Genomic DNA, 22,468 nt, shown 5'->3' on the forward strand with positions numbered 1-22,468 from the left:
AATCACCATAGTACCAACGACGACACAGTTCGCAGTCTCAACTTGAGCGGAATGCGGTGTTAAATTCTGCTGCCGGTAACAGACTGCCATCGCCTAGCTCTTGCAGCTCCGCGTAAGAACATGCAAGGTCCATGGTGAGCAGTAATAGATAAATCGCCAACGCTGGGGAAAACGACAGTGAGGCAGGAGTGAAAAGTGACAGTGAGGCAGAAGTGGAGATCGGAGCAGACAGCCGAACCGACAGCGAAAAAGGACGCAGCATGAGTGATGCTGAAGAGGAGCTCTCCAGTGAAGGGGTAGAAGACTAGGGAGCGTATTATGATCTGCGCCATGAAAACACAGCTGTGCCGCAATTTGATCATTCAGAGCTTCTGGCCAAGTGTACTGAGGACTTCAGCTCAAAAACGTTGCCTGGCTCAAAGACGACAGTAGCAGTGGCAATAGTTCTGATTATGTCTTTCATTGTGGCTCACGGCTTGCCCTGGTCTGTGGCAGACGACCTCTTGAAGCTCGTTGACGCGCTGTTTGGGTTTCAGAGATGTGGTCTGCCACCGTCAATGTACCTGCTGCGAAAGCTGTGGTTGTCAAAATGTGAATCTGTGGTTAATTGCTACTTTTGCGAGACATGCACATCCATGACAGACAAATTACACCTTTTTTTTAAGCGATGTTTACTGCCTCAGGGCATAAAGACTATGAAGTGAGAGATGCGTAAGATGATTAAATAAATGAAAAACAGTAGTTGAGATTACACCTGTTCTGAGATCTATGCCATGTCAGCTCTACAATTTCAGCGGTAAAAAGTGCACGCAACTTTTCGTCTTTCTTGATCTAAAGAAGCAATTTTCTGGACTCATTACTAAACTGAAGGATGTCCTTTATCAAAATCTTTGCCAGCTGAGGCAAGATGCACAAGGAGGTTGTCAAGTGCTGCATGATATAACCAGCGGCATCATTCGCCGATCTTTGCATCAGAAAGGTGTGCTGAACTAGTCTGATGTTATGGTCACTGTGAACCCTGATGGAAGCCCTCTTTTCAAGTCACGAAATGCATCAGTTTGGCCGACTCAACTGACAGAGAATGAGCTGCCTTTGCCGACGAGACATCAAAACACGATTCTGGATGGATTTTGGTTCGCGCACAAGCATCCAGACAGGCTGTTGTTCCTGGGAAAGTTTGTTGATGAGATAGGACAAGTCGGAGAACATTTTTGGAGCATGGCTCGACATCGATCTACACCAGAGTTTATGCTACATGCATCTGCGTCGATGCGGTTGCCAGGGCATCTGTGGGCAACCATGTCCAGTTTAATAGAATTTTCGGCTGCCCGTAGTGCCTTTCATGTGGAACGAGCAAAGAAGGTATGCCAAATTCTGCTAAATATAATGCATTCACTGATAGAATGGGCATAGAAGACAAAGCTGATGGCTGTCGTTTAAACGGTCCACATATGACCAGCATTGTGAGATTAATTGGTCCATCGGTTGCAAGATTACGAATGCAGAACAAGGAGAAGCCCCTAGTCCGGCTGCACAGCAGAGGTCTGCAACTTGGCGAAAGCACAAAATTGCTGCAGCCAACAAGCTCAATATTTACCTTTTACTCTAGCATTAAAATTAGCGCTCCTTTTGACTGGGCGATAAACAGTATTTTTTTTATCTAATCACTTTATAATCCCTTTGCCTTGCTTTTCCTGGCCCACATGTATTTCTTGCCCTCGTCTGTTTCGTTTATAGAGGTTCTGATCTGTCATTGTTTTCATTATTACGCTAATGCTCGATATTGGTAGGCACCCAAGATTTATAAGCTACTCAGTGCCCTGCCCATTTTATTGTTATCACATGCAAGTACACTGCATCCCGCCTCCAATATCAGTAAACCTCTGTCATATTTGTGTTTATGTGCCGGTTGGTTTGCCTGTATGTTTCATGACGCATGAGCAAATGAGGCTGCCATGTGCTAAGCACAGTGTTGAAAAAATTACGGAAGTGCTGACAGACTGCTAGATTTAAAGGGCTGCAGTTTGGTTTTCATATTTCCTTCAGCTAAAAATCTAGCACCCGCCCTAAATCTAACTTTGCATTTGCTGGTAGGAGTAAGGTGGGGTGCAAATGAATGTGTTTACTGTAAAATACTTTAAAATGATTTTTATTTCTTTCGTGTGCCTTGTGCATGAAAATAAAATATGCTTTACTGCAACCCGTTTCCTTCTGTCCTCTTCCTTCTTACGTTGCATAAATTAGAATAGCCATGTTTTCCTTTATTAGAGCTTTTACAAAAGATATTTTCTTCATTTCTTTTCTTCCCATATTATTTACTCAGGCAGGTGGCTATACCTCGACTCCGTGCCTGGTACAAGAAGGAACAACGAAGGTGTACGTAGAAACATGAAGCGGGCATTGAAAAATGACATTCCAGTGAACGGACTCAAGGGGCCATCACCACTGGCACTCATGCCTTACCTTAACCCTTGACCTTGTGTGGTGCTACACAGTTGAATACATGCACTGTGTTCTTCTGGGTATCACAAGGCAGCTCGCGGGCTACTGGCTAGATTCTTCGAACAACCATGAGCCTTACTACATTGGTAGGTGTACACAGAGGAAAGTGCGAGTGAAGCATTGCAGTGTTTTTAAATTTGATTGCTCGAAATAGAAACTAAAAATTTGAATATGCTAACCATGGCAGATAGCTTCTAGTGCACTATCATTTCTAGACTTCAGTGTTGTGCCTCACCTTATGAAAAAATTTTTGCTACGAGGAGAAAAGCGAAAGTGTGCACTAAGACCATACCTTCCATCCTCGCAGTGCATTGCAAATGTTTCAATATAGCATTCATTATTCTTCTGCACAGTAGGAATCATTATATTCTAAAATATAGCAAACCTTCGCAAAATATTCATAATTTGGTTCTTGCGCTTCAACTCGCTTTATCGCCGTAAAGGCCCCCTGTATTTTGCTGTATATCTTATAAGAGATGGTAAGAGACATAAATTAAATACGTTTATCTGCACAGTTAAATGTGGACATTATGCAGCGAAAATGATAAGAAACTGACTGGCGGCATTGTCGGGAAGATATGGGGGTATGAAAATGTTTTTGAACAGCCTGTCTGGTAGTTGTATATTAGCACTCAGTGTGACCAAACTCAACTGTGGCAAAGCATCTTATGTTTGCAAGCAAGGTTTTGTTAAGATGCTTGCAGGTTAACAGGTTCTGCCTTTTTTTTCACATTGCCTACTTGGGTATCAGCTATATCTGTTCTGTCTTAGATTCACAACCATGAAAATCGTATTTTGTTCTTTTCAGCACATGTCTGTTGGATAAGAATTGATGCTCAATGGTAAAGCTGTTTCGTTCGTTATACTGCTGGACGCTCAAGCTTACTTGAGGAGCTCTACAAGCAACTTCTAAGCTTACGACTACCTCTCCACTTCACTCGCCTGCTCCGCGACTTGCGGGAAAGAAGGTATTGGAAAGCTATTGAGTGGAGAAACTGGCTCCTATTTTACTGCATTCCTTGTTGTCGTCACATTCTACCAGAGAGTAACTTCGACACTTCGGGCTGCTCTCAGAGGCAATATTCATTTTGCTATAAAGTGCCTCACATTGGAGATAACACATCGTTCAAGTGAAAGCACTGTGTAAATTCCTAGCCCAGAAGCATGGCAGTAGCACAGGTCATGAAATGTAACTTGCGGAAAACCACAGTAGCACAAATAAAACGGTGACGAAAGAGGAAGAGAGACAAAAAACACGCGCTGACTTCAGCACATGTTTTTTTCTTTCTTCCTCTCTCGTCATCATTTTGTTTGCATGCTTTGATTCTCTGTGATGAACCCGCTAGCCCAAATTTCTACTCCTAATCTGTTAACTTGCCTATGCTAAGTAAATACAATAAATGATAAGCGAGGCTGCATCATGAAAAACTGCCTTGCTTGCTGGCACTTTAATATCTTTCCTGGGTTATGTTTTCGGACAGCTATTTTGACTAATCATATAAGATCGGCAGGATGATGCCATCCATCTGGAATACCATCTTTCCAGCTATGGCAACTGCCCTTCAATAGAAGCAAAATATGCCCATGTGCTGTGTAATATGAGCACATTTTAGAACCTTAGGGGTCTTAATTAATCTGAAGCCTTTCGCTATGGCGTCTCTCGTAGCTTATGTGCCACTTCAGGACGCTGAAACCCCATAATTAACATTTCGGTGCAATAATTGCATGTAACAGTGCAAGGCCTGCTACATGGTTTGGTACGCACAAACAGTAAAAAAAGAACACTTCATCAGAAACAGTGTGTGGTTGCCGTTTTTTACTTTCATGAAGTTTTTTCAGATCATTATCTCTTTTATCATGCGTTTCAGTTTTTTATATGTTTGTTGTGTGCATCTTTGAAAACATGCTAGCAGAGGGCGTGTTGAAGGTTGCTTCATAATGCGACATTTCCTCAAAGCTTAAAAAGAAGAAAAATGAGGGAAGGTGAGAGCCTTACAAAATTTAGAGTGTCGAAAGGAGGAGTGTGATTTCAGGTGTCTCAACAGCACTATGGCGTGCTCTTACAGGTGAGTTGCAGTGTACAGGTTTCATGACAAAATAGTCATAATCATCATTAGCCTGACTACACCCACTGTAGGGCAAAGGCCTCTCTAATGTCTCCAATTAACCCTGTCTTTTGCCACCTGCGCCCACCCTATGCCTGCAAACTTCCTAATCTCATCCGCTGACCTAACCTTCTGCCGCCCCCTGCTACGCTTCCCCTCTCTTGGAATTAACTCCGTTACCCTTAACGACCAGCGGTTTCTTGCCTTCGCAGTACATGCCTTGCCCATGCCCATTTCTTCCTCTTGATTTCGACTGGGAAGTCATTAACACGCGTTTGTTCACTCACCTGACAAAATGGTATCAATATATAATAATAATAATTGGTTTTTGGTGGAAAGGAAATGGCGCAGTATCTGTCTCATATATCGTTGCACGCCTGAACCGCGCCGTAAGGGAAGGGATAAAGGAGGGAGTGAAAGAAGGAGAGAAATAGGTGCCATAGTGGAGGGCTCCGGAAAAATTTCGACCACCTGGGGATCTTTAACGTGCACTGACATCGCACAGCACACGGGCGCCTTAGCGTTTTTCCTCCATAAAAACGCAGCCGCCGCGGTCGGGATCGAACCCGGGAACTCCGGATCAGTAGTGGAGCGCCCTAACCACTGAGCCACCGCGGCGGGTATCAATATCATTTCCAGGTTCGTGGTAGGCAGTTTAGCATGTGAACAGTACTCTTTGCACACGCAACAAACATGCTCGAATTGTGTTGTACAGTCTCATTATTGTTTTTCTTGTCATTTGCGCAGCTTCATAGTCCTGGCATTCTTACATTACAAAAATGGATGTTGTACTTCTATGTCACTTTACTCATTTCAGAGCGACTTCTGGGAAAATTTGTATAGCGCGCTGCTAGCCTTTATGTGCCACGCAGCGTGACGTTCAAGATGCAACAAAACCTGCATATGGCGCAAGTAGCGCGTATATTTTGCCCTTTCTTGGCTCGTTCAGCCTTTGCATTTGAGAGCGGCAATGGTGAGATTATAAAATTTGTCAAGGCGGCTAAAGGTGTTCGACAACAAATTCTCGAACGAGTGATGCTCTCACAAGAACTTAACCTGCTGCCGACAACAGTGCCCTTGGCAGAAAATGTGAAAGATGTGTGCCTAGGTTGTCTTGGTCACTTAAATACTCAGAATGCCCGTCGTGTCAGTGGTGCATGTATGTTTGGTGCGCCAAAGAATCTGCCCTCCCTCTCTCCCGAAGAGGTTGCCTGCCTGGAGTCGCTACTTGGTAGTGTCCCTCAACTCCAGGAGCACTTCAGGCTTTGCTTTCTTGGAGCAATTTTTCATAGTGAAATATACCGGGCAGGGAACAAAAACTGCAGTGTGTTACAGTCGACAGAAAATAGATTTTACATTATAAAAAGAATATTTGAAATGACTGATGCCAATTCTTCAGAATATGAACTACTTTTAATTTGTTCTAAAATTATCACTGAAGGCAATGTTGGGAAATTTTCGCCGCATATTTCAGAATGTTTTTTCTGTGGTGCATTAATTGGTTCCACTTTGTGCATATGACATTAATAAGCCCTGTGTTTTCATTTCGATTGGCACCTCGGAGCATTACGTCTGTTCTATTCCGAACTTAATTAAACGCGAGTCAGTCGACGTGTGTACCTGCTTATCTATTGCAGGAATTGGAGCTGTTACATCTCACCTTTTATTTTGAATTTCCAGCATGTATAAGCATGAAAGAATTGTAGGAAATTCTGTATGTATGAGAAAGGCATTGTTAGCATTGATAGATGATGCCACTTATGTCGCAACACATTTGCATGATCTCCGGGAGTAGCTAAATGACATACTGTCATGCCCCGTTATTACGACCCCGAAAGTATGAATAACTCAATGTATTTATTTATTCTGAAGACCAAATTTTTTCAATGAAGTTATGCCTCATTAATATAGAAAACATGGGCCTTTGAGGCTCATGTTTTGTCATATAATTATGAACAGCAATGAAAATAAAACATCGACTGCCCTAGCTAGATGTTTCTGTTTCTGTATTTTGAATACCATAGTGATGACCCTTTCCTGTGCTTTCATGCTTTACGTTGCTAAGGTGCCCAATTGACGTGCCTTATGGGTGGGTATATATTGCCATGAATTGCATTGAATCGTTGAAGACTGACTTTAGTTAAGAAATCTCCCAACATGCTCCTACTGTCCAGTACGTTATACAAGTGGTACCCTTGTCTAGACTGCAGTTTCAGGCAGTACAAACAATGATTTATTTTACTATAAGACTGCATCGTGCTAAAACACATGCACTTCTGAAAAGTACGCAAGAAAAGCAACCCCTCCAGTGTTCATAACTAGTGGCAATAGCCAAATTTTGTTGTGCCATAGTGGCGAGAGTGATGGCGTTTTCGAAATTTTAAACACTGATGTGGCCAATAAACACTGTCCTTTGCCAGCTGCGCCCACCATATGCCTGCAAACTTCCCAATCTCATCCGTCCACCTAACCTTCTGCCGCCCCCCGCTACGCTTGTCTTCTCTTGGAATCCACTCCGTTACCCTTAAAGGGACACTGAGTAGAAATTGATGTTGTCTTGTATCGATAGAATAACAGCTTCTAATCACAAAAACGCCATTCTTACTGGAAACAAAGCTCTTGTAAGGTAGAAAATAGCAAGAACCAAAATACAGGTAGCGCCACCACAGGGCAATCTCGCAAGTACAAGCATGATGACGTCATAGGACAAGAGACGCCACCTTAGAGGAATTTTCCTTCCTGCATGGAAGTCGCAAATCTCTGAGGCTGACAAAGAAAGTTGCGCGGTTCAATACTGAAGTAAGTTTTGTTTTAAAACCGATAGTGCACTTTTATCACACAAGGAAGACAGACAAAAGAAAACCTGAATGTTGGAAGAAAAGAAAACCGATGCTTGGCGGCGCCACAGGCGGCCAGAAGAGTTTCGGTTTGTTATGGCGCTTCGCGTCTATGAGCTTTGCATGACATCCCAGACGACATCCCAGCCTCATGGAGAGAACAATTCAAGGCAGCTCCATTACTCAGGAATATGCACAGTGATTTTCACTAGTCAAGAGGACAAGCACTAGCCGAAGCTATGGAAAGGCCGTACGGCAGGCGCGAAAGCGTGTTCTAAGTCGCTGCTGAGGGTCCCGAGCAGGGAATGATAGCCGTAGCGGTAGTGTAACAAAATAAAATAATCGACGGGCTATTACTGACTGGCCAGGACATACTGGCTGCGGAAGAATTGGCAATCGCTCTAGCTGCGACACACACTACCTCAGAATAAATTCTGACAGGCTCCCAGACAGCGTACCGCAGTTACCTCAGGGGCAGGATCACACCACTAGCAGCTAAAATGCTGCTAGATACACCCGTGGTTACCAAACCACACATATGAACACTTAATATGGGCACCAGTTCAACAGGGCATCCCAGGAAACAAGAGCTCACATGCCTCACTCAGCCCGAGCATTTCTCCCCCGGGTACCCACCCATGCAGCACAGATAATTTGGCCAACATTGGAACCGTATTGGCTAAGTCCGGCCCCACAAAACACCAGGATTGAACCATCCTATTGCAATATTGGGCCGATTACTTGTGCTGCATGGGCAGTGCGGATGTCGCGGAACCTTCTACCCCACTAATAACTTACACCGACACACTTCAGCGCTTGAGATTATCCCGCCGGGTCTACCCTTCGCCGGCTAAGACACTAGGCAAACGGGAAAAACTACAGCTCCGGAAGCTACAGACCAACATTTACAACCCAAGAAGACTACACGAAAGAGATCCGGAGTTATTTGACTCACAATGAAAAATTCGCGGGGAAAAGGCGACCCCTACCAAATGGTATATTCCTGCAAACAAAATCAGGCGGTGGCTATTATTAACCAGCAAACGCAGGGGGGGGGGGGGGGGCGGCGGGTGGCAGCTCTGAAGAGCTCGGACAGAGCCAGAAATAACTCATCGAAAGAGCCCGGACAGCAGCCTCTGCCAATGGGTTCCGAAGTGAGAGCTCTGCCCGCCGCTACAACCTCAAAAACAATTTTATAAAAATATTCTCACCAGCACCTACACCACTGAATTCATCGTTCGCACCCCCTCCTCTCACATCATCCTCAGGTGGGGTTTTTTGTCCGCGCATCAGGCCATCACACACTGTAGACGTGCTCAAATTGATTTGTGGCCGCTGAGCGATGCTCTTCTTGACCCCTCCCCTGTTACCAGAGCGCGTATTCTCGCCGCTGACGACACCGATGTGCAGGCTTTTTCTTTCGTTCTTGTTCCCCGGACTTGTGCTGCACTCTGACGCTACTGTGTTTTATTCCCCATGTCCACTTTTTGCGCAACGCAAATCTGTCATGTTCCCGCATGCGTGCTCACAAATTTGCGATGGTTGCAGTGCCCTGTACATTGCGAACCCGTTGCCTTTCCCCACCACTTTACTTGGGGGGAATCGGTTTGCACGGCTGATGTCATCAATCTCGTGACGCATTCCAGTCCTAGATTACCCTGATGCGCATAACCTCAAATGCAGACACTACTCCCATCGAGGTCACCGATCCGACCTTACCCAATCTGTTTTTCGAATTTGTCGATGCCCCTCTGGCACCTCTCCAACGCGCCAAGCTGGTCGCCTTGCTTCAGCGGTTCCGCGGATCCTTCGACCCTTATCAAGCAATGTTGGGTCGTGCAAAAGCGGTTCGCCACCATATCGAAACTGGAACCCATGGTTCCTTGCTCCAGTGCACGTACCGCTTCTCCTCCGCTGATCGCCGCATCATTGATGAACAGGTAGGTGAGCGACATGCTACACCGCGGAGTAATCCAGCCTTCTCATAGCCTTTGGGCTTCTACACCCGGTCGCGCTCATCAAGAAAAAGAACGGCACCATTACATTCTGAGTATACTAGTAGCAAACTGCCGGTAAACAAAATTCGTCGGAAGGGCTACCCCTGCATTGTATCGATGACGTCATTGATTGCCTGCCAGGAGCTAAGTACTCTTCTCTGCACATGCTCTCTGGGTACTGGCAGGTGGCTTCGGCCGGAGCTCAATGCCAGAAAACAAATCTCATCACGACGGCCGGGCTGTATGAATTTATTGTTATGCCCTTCAGTCTCTGCAATGCGCCCGCACTTTCTAGTGCAAGATTCATAACATCTTCCGCGAGCTGACATGGCAGACACGATTCTGCTACTTGGATGTTGTCATCTTTTCGTAGGTTTTTGCACCTTATTTTCTCCGCTTCGAGACTCTTTTTCCATGTCTCAGCGGCGCTGGCTGAGCTTGAAGAAGTGTCGTTTGGGCGCCCAACAGCTGACTATCTTAGGCAACACCATGTCCAATGATGGTGTCCTCCCGGACCCTGCCAAGCTGTGCGCAGTTGCTGATTTCTCGAAGAACACATCCCTGAAAGAAAGTAGCCTTATTTAACTGTGCTCGTACTTTCGCTGGTTCGTCAAGAATTTTGCCGCAGTTATGGCCCCATGCACACAACTTCTCGCTGCCAGCCACGACTTGCCGGCCAGGTCTCCTGCATGCCAGCAACCTTTTGCTACGCTGCGCCATCTTCTCACCTCCCCTTCGATCTCGCGCCATTTCGACCCTTCCGCGCTTAAAAAATTCCGCACGGACGCCAAAAGCATCGGTAAAGGTGCCGTTTTTGCTCAACGGAAACCAGGCTTCAGTGAGTACGTCGTTTGTTAAACAAGCCGAGCGCTCACAAAACCAGAGACTAATTATTTAGTCCCGGAAAAACACGAAAGACTAATTATTCACTGCGGCGAAAAAGAATGGCGATTTTTTGGGAAGCCACTTGGTGGCTCAGTGGTTAGGGCGCTCGGCTACTGATCCGGATGAACTGGGTGAACCCGACCGCGGTGGCCGCATTTCAATGGAGGCGAAACGCTAAGATGCCCGTGCGTTTTGGGATGTCAGTGCACGTTTAAGATTTTTAGATCCGCAGGCGGCCAAAGTTATTCCGAAGCCCTCCGCTAGGGCACCCCCTTTTTCCTCTCTTCTCCAGTCCTTTACCCCTTCAATTACGGCGCGGTTCAGGTGTCCGACCATATGTGAGAATATATTGCGCCTTTACCTTTCCCAAAAACTACGTGATTTTTTTATTCTTGCGATCACAAAATTTCGCCCTTGCTTATATGTGTTTGAACCCGGGTACTGCGGTTCATTACAGCACTCAGCTACTGAACCGGCGTACGCGGGTTCGAACCTGACCGAAGTGGCCGCGTTTCGATGGTGGCTAAACGGTAAGGCGCCCGTGGGCTGTGCGAAGTCATTGCACGTTAAAGATCACCAGGTGGTCGAACTTATTCCGACACCTTTGACTACGTCACCTCTTCTTTTCTTTTCTCAGTCCCTCCTTTATCCCTTCCCTTAAGGCACGTTTTGAGGTGTGCATCGAGAGATGTGAGACAGACACAGCGCCATTTCCTTTCGCCCCCCCCCCCCCCACCTCAAAAAAAGAATTCAGTTTTCTATTCCCAACCACTCAGCGCGCCTCCCGTCTAGAGCGCTTCGTCGTCAAACCAATCACTTTGTCGTGCGTGGCCAGCTGCTGTACCGTCGAATGTACCTCCAGATGGACGAAAAAGGCTGCTCGGGAAATAATTGATCAGTTGAAAAAGATGGGCGAGTTGGTACTAATTATTCACTTTTAACTTCAGCGCTGGAAACACGGACAAAAGGATTGGCGAAAATGATATTAAAATTGGTTTTTGGGGAAAGGAAATGGCGCAGTATCTTTCTCACATATCGGTGAACACCTGAACCGCGCCGTAAAGGAAGTCATAAAGGAGGGAATGAAAGTAGCATGGAAGAAATAGGTGCCGTAGTGGAGGGCTCTTGAATAATATCTACCACCTGGGGATCTTTAACGTGCAGTGACATCGCACAGCACACGGGCGCCGTGCGATGTCAGTGCACGTTAAAGATCCCCAGGTGCTCGAAATGCCGTTTGTGTTTTTTTCGTAAAATAAGAAGATGAATGTATTCTTCCCCTCTGGGAATTAAGTTCAGTTGTAGTCAGCGCTTGTGTTGTCTATTCTGTTCTTTTTTCCGTGTTTCCTGCGCTGTTGAGAATAATAAATGCTCGTGACTCCACGCGCTATCCTGTCCGCCATTTGCGCCAGATATGACGATGACCCACAGTGCGGTCATGTCGGTCATAATACGGTCATAATAGCGATTGTCCGGACCCGTAGAGTATCAGTTACGGGTCCAAGTTGGACTTATTTTTGGAAATGTGGCGGAGAGTTTGAAGGATGCTTAACTCCCGCCACCGGTTGGCCCGGTGTTGCACTACCTCCGGGATCGGCCTTGTCTTTAGCGCGTCTTTACTATCCTGTCTTTCTGTCCCATCTTTCAACTCTCCTACCATCTGCACGTGGTAGCGATTGTGGCTCGGCTAGAGCCATTGAGCAGGCCTGTGCACTTTCCTTTTATTTCTTCCTGGCAACAGCAGACAGACAGATACGCTCATGTCGGTCATGATATCCTGTCTTTCTCTCCCATCTTTGAACTCTCCTACTATCTGCACGTGGTAGCGATTGTAGCTCGGCTTGAGCCAGTGGGCAGGAATGTGCACTTTCCTTTTCTTTCTTCCTGGCAACAACAGACAGACAGACGGGTCCCACTTGAACCCAGCATATTGGACTCAATTTTGTAAATGTGGCGGAGTGCTAGCAGGTTGCTTCACTTCCGCCAACGGTTGGCCCGGTATTGCACTGCCTGCAGGATCGGCCTGGGTCATTATACAGCGCGTCTTTTCTATCCTGCCTTTCTATCCCGTCTTGGAACTCTCCTACTATCAGGACGTGGCAGCGATTGTGGCTCATCTTGAGCCAGTGGGCAGGACTGTGCACTTTCCTTTTCTTTCTACCTGGCAATAACAGACTGACATGCCGGTCTGCTGAAAAATTTTGCCCGTCTGCGTTTTGATGTTATTGGTGGGGCATGTACCGTTTTCTCTGCCAGTATGTCCGCTCTTTCCTTGTACGTCAGCGTCGCAAGAACCCAGCGCTGCACTCACCTGCTCCTCGCAACATTACCATGTCCAGCCCGGCCATTCGGCCGTTGACTAGCAATTGGCGCCATTGATGATCTCACGCGATATGCGGAAACCGCTCCTTTACCAACTGCGACAGCCTCTGACGTAGTTGGTTTCATACTTCACAACATCATTCTTTGTTGCGGTGCGCCTCAGGAGTTGCTCAGCGATCGCGGCCGCGTCTTCTTGTCCGGCGTAGTGGAAGCCCTTCATCAGGACTGTCATATCGTTCACCGTACTTCTTCGAATCATCCGTAGCCGAATCGCGTGACCTAGCGCTTTAATCGGACCCTCTGCGACATGATGGACAAGCACATTACTTCCAATTATTCAAACAGGGACCGTGTTCTACCCTTCAATACAAAACTGCGAATCGATCTCTGTTGCCGTAAAAGCATTTTTGATCCGACTGAATCGAAAGTTTGGAGGCCAATACTGTCTTGACAAACGTGCGTATAAAAAAAAGTGAATTAACTGGAGTTGCTCAGGAAGTCGGCCGCCCCTGATGGTTCACGACCGGGCAGCAAATGCCGATAAAAGGGAGACTAGTCAAAACAACCGCGTCTAGCAGGTCGACCACAACAGTTAACATCCAACTTTGGGATCCCCTTTCTCACATAACCTGGGTGCTTTAGTTTGCTGCCCGTCGCTTGTTTAAAAGAAATCCGGAAAGTCTAATGTTGAACAATGCGCCCCCGTAGACATTGCGGCGGTGCAGAATGACTAACCTACGCGCTGAGTATGAATATCGCGTGCACCAATTAAATTTCATTCATTGCCGGGCGTAACACACTGCGAACAATGCGCGTTATGTCGTGATTCTGTGTCTTTGGCGTACCTTCTTGTGTATGCATCAAACTGAAAAACGTCCTAACAAATGTTTCATTCCAGCAAAGTGATTCGGTGTATATTGTACGGCCAGTATTTATCTCGAGGCCGTATTGCTTCGAAAAGAAATCCTCAACAGCTTTCTTATTTTTCGCAGTGATTTTCGCATGCTTATCTAGACGCAAAATCTCATCACCAAGGTAGCATAGCGTCATAATTAATTACTTGCTTTCCCTCAAGGGATGTACCGCCGTCACCTTGCGGACTACCAGGCCTCAGTTGCAAAAACCGTGTAAATGTCGTAACCGACAGGTTGCCGCGAACTGCAGTGATTGGGAGTCGCCATTAAGTTACTGAGTATACAGTGAAGCAGAACCAGTGTTTTATACATCTTTATAAATTATACCCAGATTGTCTGAGAAAGAGAACTGGGCAATACCGAACGGCAGAGACTGAGCCATCTAGTGGGTATATAATCACCGCAAGTTTTCGTATTCAGCGTACAAAGCTAAAATGGTGGCGCAGATAGGATACCTCACCGTTGTATTCACAGTATGAAGATGAATGCATGTATGCATACATGCATGCATGAGTTTTAGCAGGGTAATCATTGAAAAATCATGATAGTTTTACACCAAATTGTTATCTAATACAAATATGTTTCCAGCCCAAAATGTAAAATAAAATCATCTTTCAGGCAACGCGAGCACTGTCAAGCTTTTTAAGCGACATGGACCTTGCTTCGCGTTTCTCATGTTAGAAAGTGTGCCTTGTTTTTTATATATGTATTTTTTCATCTGCCTCCTCCCATCATCATCATCCATCATCGTGACCCACTTTTTTCTAGTCTTCCTGTTCCCCAGTACAGAGTAGCATGCCAGATCTTTATTTTTCAGGCCAACCTGTCTGCCTTTCCAGGCAATAAACCCTCCCTCTCTCCTATAATCATCTTTCAGTTTGTTTTGTTTGTCGGCGTCTGTAGCATTCCTCTACGCACTGTGCTCTCTCATAACAGCACTTCCCTTCTCACACGCGCTGCGTTGCAGTGACCACGGGCCCGAGTTACACATTTGTTTTCCGTGCGCCGTTCGCGACCACATGAATATAAAAGATCATTCATGCATTGCCGAGAAGCCAACGTCATCGCATCATTTGGCACTCTACTGCCGCCGAAAGATCATTTATTTACCAGATGTTTTTGTGCTTTGCGGCCACTTTTTAAATCGAAATAGTTTACTCGCCTAGCCGCACATATTTCACCGCTGGCTGCAATTTGACCATTTGACCGCAGCTGCTCCGTAACCTTAGAAACGCCGACGACCCGCGTATATATCCTCTCATAGCTTCTTTACCACTCCCTTTAAGGCGCGGTTCAAGTCTCCACTGAGATGTGAGAGAGATACTGCACCATTTCTTGTCCTCAGAATCCAATTTTCTATTTCCTCTTTATTCCTGTCATCTTTCTCTCCCTCCTTTATCCCTTCACTTACGGCGCGTTTCGGGAATCCACCAAGATGTGACATTTACTGCGCCATTTCATTTCCTTAAAAACCAAACAAATGAGCTGACGGCGTTCGTTGGGATGTTTTATTTTTAAATTGGTTGTTAAGGAAAGGAAACGGTGCAGTATCTGTCTAATATCTCGGTGGACGCTTGAACCGCGTCGTAAGAAATTGGATAAGGGAGGAAATGAAAGGAGAAAGGAAAAAAGAGGTGCCACAGTGGAATGCTCCGGAATAATTTCGACTACTTGGGGATCTCGAACGCACCCGCTGAGGTGGCTCAGTGGTAAGGGCACACGGCTACTGTGCCCTAGTGCCCGGTTTCGAACCGGACCGCAGCGGAGGCGTTTCGATAGAGGCTAAACGCCCGTGTGCTGTGCGATATCAGTGCTCGTTAAAGTTCACCGGGTGATCCAAATTCTTCCGGAGTCCTCCACTACGCCACTTCTTCCTTTCTTCTTTCAGTCTCTTCGTTATCCCTTCCATTACGGCGCAGTGCTGGTGCCCGCCGAGATGAGACAGTTACTGCACCATTTCTTTTCCCCAAAAACCAATTTTTCACGGCAACCGCTTTCGAATGCGAAGAGCCTGCGGCACGCCACAAGATGTGGTGCCCCTCGGTCATGGCGTCCGGCAGGCTCCCACGAACGCGCTACTTAAAATGCGCAGCTTAATCCCACTCTCGTGTAGGAATGCGCAATCAATTTGGTGCCATTGCTCGCATCTGCCAACACATATCATAGTCGCGCCAGTTTGTCGGCTGCGTTGGGTACGCTGAAAGAAAAAAGCGGTACTCGCAAGAAATTAGGACTTTAGAATATCATTAGAGACATGTGCTGTGCGGTTTGAGTGTTTTTCCAGTGACTCTATGTAAGGGCATGTTAGAGACCGTCTGTTGGTGGATATTATTCCGGAGCATTCCCACCGTGGTACACCTTTCTCTCTTCTTTCACTCCCACCTTCCTTTCCTTACGTCGCGGTCCGGGTGTCCACAGAGATATGAAGACAATATGCCATTTCCAATCATATGCTGGTGGTGCTGGTAGTGGTTTTATTAAAAATAATAGCAAAAAGGAAGGAAAAGATTTTTAGTAGCCCCGGCATCTGCCATCGATACTGAAGCGACTGAGCTGGGGCAGCGGAAATAAAGGATAGCAGGCAGAATGGACAAATGAAATGAAAGAGATGAGGGGACCGGAAGAGAGGGTGGGGAGAAGTAATATGTACAAACTATTTACACAATAATAAATGTGTCCAGGTTGTGCTCGTGATTAGTTAATTTTAGAGGAATTAAATCACACATGCGCACAGCACTGTGTTGGTTACAACTGGAGTGGGGCGTCCAGTTATTAATCGTTCAAGGTAGAACTCCCGGAGCGTTCGGTCACTGCGTGTAACTACCTGACGGAGAACAGACGGGACGTCAAGCCCGTGTGTTCGAGGAATGCACAAAGGCTCACCAAAGTTCGCTCACGAGTGCGCGCACTGCCGTGCGGCCACAATAGCGTCTTGATTGAGTCTGGTAGTATGCCCTGCGCCCTATAGGCCGCGAGCATATCGCGACGAGCATCGGCGAACGCGGCACAGTGAAGGAGCAGGTGTTCTATTGTTTCCACTGCACCGCATCCGTCACACACATCACTCGTCGCGACTCCGTGACTCACCCGTCGTCCCCCGGGCCACACGCAGCTAATACGTTCGCGGAGAATCATTGCAACGTTGTGACCGTGTAAGTGCGCGACAGCCGGTGACACTGTCGATGCGCTCACCTCCCGCAATGCGTGGTTCGGGGTGCTGATTTCGGAGATGGTCATGGATGGCCGCACGCATGTCCTCCAGCGCAAGGGGCAGGTCGCTGGCAGGTAGTTGGTGTGCAACGGTGGCGAGGTCGTCCGCTTCTTCGTTGCCTGCGATGCCGCAGTGAACGGGCACCCACTGTGCACGCACGGCACAACCTCTCTGCGCGAGGCGCTCGATGCGCGAGCGAATTTACTGCACTAGTGGGGTACCGCGGCCGTTAGATTGCAGGCGGCTGAGGGTGGCGCGGGAGTCGCACAGCAGAGAACTCCTAGGCGGCGGAGGGCCGAGGGTGAGCAGCAGGTCCAGCCCGAGCCGGATCCCCATCAACTCCGCCGTGGTGGAGGAGCACAGGAATGCTGCGTGTTGCTGGCTGTGCAGTCGCAGGGCGGGGATGGTGGCCGCCGCAGCAAGGGAGCAGCTGTCGCGGGCCACTTAGCCGTCGGTGTACACGAGGAGATGGTCCTGGAGCGCCTCGTGTATGACGGCTCTGGACAGCTGCTGCACAGCACACACGGGTGTGCTCCGCTTTCCCGCAATGCCGACGATCTCTCGCTGTACCTCCGAGGCAACAGGCCAGGGCGCGCAGGAGCCGTAGGGGGGTGGGCCTTGTGTCAATTGCTCATACTCGAGCAGCGCCGCGCCCATTCGTGAGCGCGGGTGCGAGCGCATACGCTGCAGCAGTGAAATGCCGTCCGGTGCGCGGTGAAGCCGGTCGATGTGATTCAATGCCATGCGCGCTGCTTGGAGCTCAAGTGGCCACGCTCCTGCCTCGGCCAACGTTGCGGCGCATTGCGAGCTTTTGGGCAGGCACACGCGCAGGGACTTGCGGTGCTGAAGCTCGAGTTTCTTCCAGCACGGCTTGCGCACCGTGACGAGCAGCAGCGCATAGAGCACCGCCCCAAAAGTTGCGGGATTGTATAGACGCAGCGCGGCTTGCTGGGAGATGCCCTGGCCTCGAGCGGTGAGCTTGTGCATGGCGGCGGTGATCTGCAGACAGGCCTTGGTCGCCGCGGGGCGGAAGGAAAGGCGCCAGTCGATGTCCAGGCAAGGTACCGCACCGATTTACGCCAGGAATCGGAGTCCCGTCCAGTGACAGTGGCGCAAGGTGCGCACGCGAGTGCGAAACGCTGGCCATGGCCACCGATTTGTCCGCGCTCAGCGACAGACCAAGGCCGCGCAAGCTGACATCGATTGCGGTCAGGGCTCCCTGAAGGCACCCCCGCACGCGGAACGCCTCGCCCGGTGGTCCCCGGCACCACAGAGCTATGTCGTCTGCATATGTGGACATGTACGCATGGTGTCTGCCGCTCGTGGGGAGGGATACCGACACCACCCACATGGTCACATTAAACAGAATTGGTGATAGGACAGAGCCCTGCGGCACGCCCATGTCCATCGGGCGAGGCTTGGAGAGCTTACCCCCTATTCGTACGCGCATGGTGCGCCCGCTCAGGAAACCATGAACATATCGCAAAAAGCGCCCGCCCATACCAGACCCCTCAAGCACCGCGAGAATTGGTGCGCAATGAACGTTGTCAAAAGCGCCCGATACGTCCACTAGTAGCAGCAGCGCAACCTGGCCTGCCGCCCTGGCATGCTCCAGCGATGTAACGACGTCCGATATAGAATCAGCCGTGCACCGCATCCCACGGAAACCCGTCTGCCGCTCGTCAAACAAATCAGCCTCCGCAGCCCGCTCGTTCAGACGCTGCAACGCCATATGCTCCATGAGCTTACCTGCCGCCGATAATAATGCCACTGGCCGGTATCCGCTCAGCTCCGTAGGTGGGCTCCCTGCCTTTCGGATGGGACAAACGACCGCGGTTCGCCAATCCTCCGGTAGCTCCCCGCATTCCCACACCAGGTTGATCTGCTGCAGGAGGATCTGTCGTTGCTGCGTATCCAGGTGTCGCAGCACCTGGTATGTCACCCCGTCCGGTCCGGGCGCCGAGCGGCGGCGGCAGCGCTGCAGCGCATTGTTCAGTTCCGCCGCGGTGAACGGCGCATCACATGGACCTTCCGAGGCGACGGGCGAGGGACTGGCGTCGCTTCTGGGGCTCTCAGGAGCAGCTATGTTAACGGCGTTTGCGGGGCTGAGTGGCGCGAATCGATCGGCAAACCGCTCTGCCAATTCTACAAAGCTGAGCCCGCTGGAGATTTCGAGGGCGGCCAGCAGTTGACGGTTTGCCTGTGGTTCGATGATGCGCCACAGGGTGTCAAACAGCCTCCGCGAGCTGACATCTTCCTCCATCCTTTGGCATAGTGAAGCCCACTGCCGGCGGTATAGCTTGTCGGCGTGGCGGCGCGCTGCCGCGTCCAAGCGCTTGTAGACAGTCCAGTCGGCGGCTCTGTCAGTCCGTCGCGACCGTCGCTCTGCGCGATATCTCTTCTCGCGCAGATTGATCAGCTTCATATCAGGTGTGGGCTGCCCTGCCCTTACCTTTGCTCGTTGGGTGGCTGCGAGAGTGCTTCGTACTAGACTTGAAAAGAAATCTGCGCCAGTGGCCGCCGCCACGTCGACCGCCCGCCTGAACGCACTCCAGTTGGTAATGGAGTAGGCACGTTTGGGGCGCGCCTCCAACGCAGTGGGTTCGATTAGGATGGAGTAATGATCCGAGCTCCAGAGAGATGGTGATCGGCGCCATGTCGCCTCGATGCCTCTGGATGCGAAGGCAACGTCGATTCAGGAGCCGGTTGTTCCGCGTCGTCGAAAGGTGGGCTCGCGGGTGTTCAAGGGGGTGAGTCCCAGCTGCGTTGCTGCGTCGTGCAGGTCGTCTCCACGCGCGGAGTGGCGCGCACTGCCCCATGGGGGGCGTTAAAATCACCACAGATGATTTGGCGTGGGGCACAGCACGAAGACACAGCACGAAAACACAGTGCGTTCCGCGCGACAGCTGGACGCACATAAACACTGGCCACCGACGTGTCAACACCACCGGCGCGCTGTCACCACCACGCACTCCTGGGCGTCAGATGTCGCCGCCGTCGAGCCGACGAGGGTATGCTGGACGTCCTGCCGCACGTATATCGCGCACCTTGATTTCCCGGGACGATGAGATGTGACACAACAGGGCACTGCGGCACAGTGGGTTCCTCGCACGTGGTGGCTGAGTGGAAGCCAATGCAGCCAGGTAGCCGCATCTGGGGCTCCCCGTCATGTGAACGTACGTACGTCTCCTGCAGCGCGATAACTTCCAGCGAAACCTGTGCGATGCGAACTCGCATTTCGGCGTACCGCGCTGCAAGTGAGCGCACGTTCCACTGCAGGATGGATAGTATGCGGGAGGGAGTCCGGCGGGTAGCCATCATGTTGGCTTATCTGTGCGGGAGCACCCGCTGCTTCTAAGCAAGCCCGGTGTCCATCGGTGCCCTCCGGGAAAAGTGCGCTGAGGGCGCGCAATGCCAGCTTTAGGCGAGCGATCTCCGCGTCCCATGCGTCAGGGGTCTGGCCATGAGAAGCGGCCGCAGGCTCGGGCCGCGCTGTACGGGACGCCGGGCAACCGGATCGCCGCTGCCGGCGCTGCCGTTGCTTCGGTGACTGCTGCTGCTGGGGTGTTCCCCTGATGGCCTGCGCATAAGAAAGCGCGCGCGGCGTCTGCTGATGTTGCTGGGCTGCCGCTGTCTCAGCCTGGACGACGGCTCGGACAACCCGCCTGGACATCGGTGCCATGGATGTGGCCATTAAAGTCGCCACGTGACGCTCTCGCTGCCAGTGCGGGCATGCCGGGTCAATGGCTGCACGCCGCCCCCCGCAGCTAATGCAGCGGGGCTTGCTCGCGCAGGTACCAGGCTCGTGCGGCCCGCCGAAGCGCGTGCATCGGGCAGGAGCACGAGAAACCTCAGTGGTATACCCCAGCCTGGCGCACTTGGCACACTGGAGTGGCCGGGGACGGCAGGGGCGGACGCGAGCCTGCGCTTCAATATGGTGATGAACGCCGGGGGTGTCGGCGCCGCAAAACGGAGAGCGAGTGTGCTGCCCAACAGAGACGCCGACACCATCAGTACCGTTGACTCCGCCGCTGCTAGCAGCTCCTCTGCCGTCCTGCGCCCGTCCTCACCGAAGACCAGGCCGGAGCTTTGATTCCGAGAAGGAGGCTCCTTGGCGCAGACCGGCACGCCGCAGATGACGGCTGTGGCTAGCAGGGCCTGGAGAGCATCGCTGCTCCCCACGTCCACTGCCACCACATTCCGCCGCATGTTTACCCGGACGGCGAGGACGCCCGGGCGGGATCAGATCTCCTCGGCCAACTCGCAGCCCTGTTCCCTGGTGAAGGCGGTGCCCCGGTTCGCCGGCCCAAACAGCACCGTCCCCACCAGGCAGGACGGGATCTCTACGGCAGCCGCGGCTCGCTCCAGGGCAGCTCTCCGACGCCGCTGCGCCTTGGTAGTGATAATGCGCCACGGGACCAGGCTGGCCCCAGCATCAGCGTCGCCGCTGTCTGCGGCGCATTGCTGCGGCGCGCCGCGGAGTTGGGCGCGCTCGCTGTCAGCAGACGAAACCCCAGCCGCAGCTTGGTCTCGTGCGGCGGGATTTGATGAGGTCGCACCCGGTTTTCTTCCGGACGCCGTCGCCCCAGCAGCAACAGCAGCAGCATCAGCAGCAGGCTGGAGGTGGGCTCCATGGTGTTCGAGCTGGGAAGGCCCTGCTCCTTCGAGTGTGGAGGGAGAGGGAACAGTGGCGGAGGGAAGGCTTCGGGCTTCCCGCTTTGCCACCGCGATGTCCCTTTTGGTTTCCGAGTCCCTCTTCTCCTCGGACCCTGTTGAGCGTCGCCGTTTCCAGAGAGCAGACTCGTCCGTTGGGGTGCAGATGCTCTCCCCGGCTGCAGGTGTCCGTGTTGAGCCCGCAGCAGCAGCATCAGGGGGAGAGGTCATCACAGCCAGTTCCCCAGGTGTAGCAATGGCGGCAGGAAGCGCAGGGGTGGTCAGAGGCGGGGAGCGAGCCGCCATAGAGTTCTGCGTCTGGTGAGCGAGCAAGGCTAGAACGCGTGGGTCCGCCGGCGACACGTCCAAGGTCCCGATGATGGACTCAAGGTTCTCCGAGGTGGTGATGAGCGCCGCCGTCAGGCACCTCACCGTGTCCCGCAGATCAGCGATCTCGGCCTGCGTTGGCCGAATGGTGCTGGACGACCTTGTACAGCACACGAACCCCGCTGAGTGTAAATGATGTGTGCCGCCTCCTGGAGTTGTGCCTATCAAACACATACTTCTCGTCAAACGGGGAATTTTACCGACAACTGAAAGGAACACCAATGGGAGCATCCACCTCTGTCGTCATGGCCAATTTAACAATGGAACACGTCGAACAGCGAGCCCTCAACTCATTCCACCCGAAACCAAAGATTTTCCTCAGGTATGTCGACGAGTGCTTCGCCGTCATAAAAAAATCTGAGACTCAAAATTTCTTTCGTCATTTAAACTCCATAGAACTTGACATTCAGTTCACGCTAGAGGTGGAACAAGAAAACTTCCTGCCGTTTTTGGACGTCCTCGTGCCCCGAAACGACAATACCCTTCAATTCTACGTATACCGTTAACCAACCTACTCAGGCCGGTATCTCCACTTCTCTTCGAACCACCCGACAGTCCATAAAGCATCAGTGGTGAAGACGCTGTTCAGAAGAATTGAGACACACTGCAGCACAGAACCATTCGACATCAAAAACACAACATTCGCCAAGAAATC

The 22,468-nt window shown here is 50.5% G+C and overlaps 1 pseudogene; it reads left to right on the forward strand.

Annotated features, from left to right (window-relative positions):
* The first annotated feature begins 260 nt into the window (after positions 1 to 260).
* LOC144128933 (uncharacterized) lies at positions 261 to 2,555 on the forward strand (annotated as a pseudogene).
* The last annotated feature ends 19,913 nt before the right edge of the window (positions 2,556 to 22,468 follow it).

This window comes from Amblyomma americanum, chromosome 1, assembly GCF_052857255.1.
Source record: "Amblyomma americanum isolate KBUSLIRL-KWMA chromosome 1, ASM5285725v1, whole genome shotgun sequence".
NCBI lineage: Eukaryota > Metazoa > Arthropoda > Arachnida > Ixodida > Ixodidae > Amblyomma > Amblyomma americanum.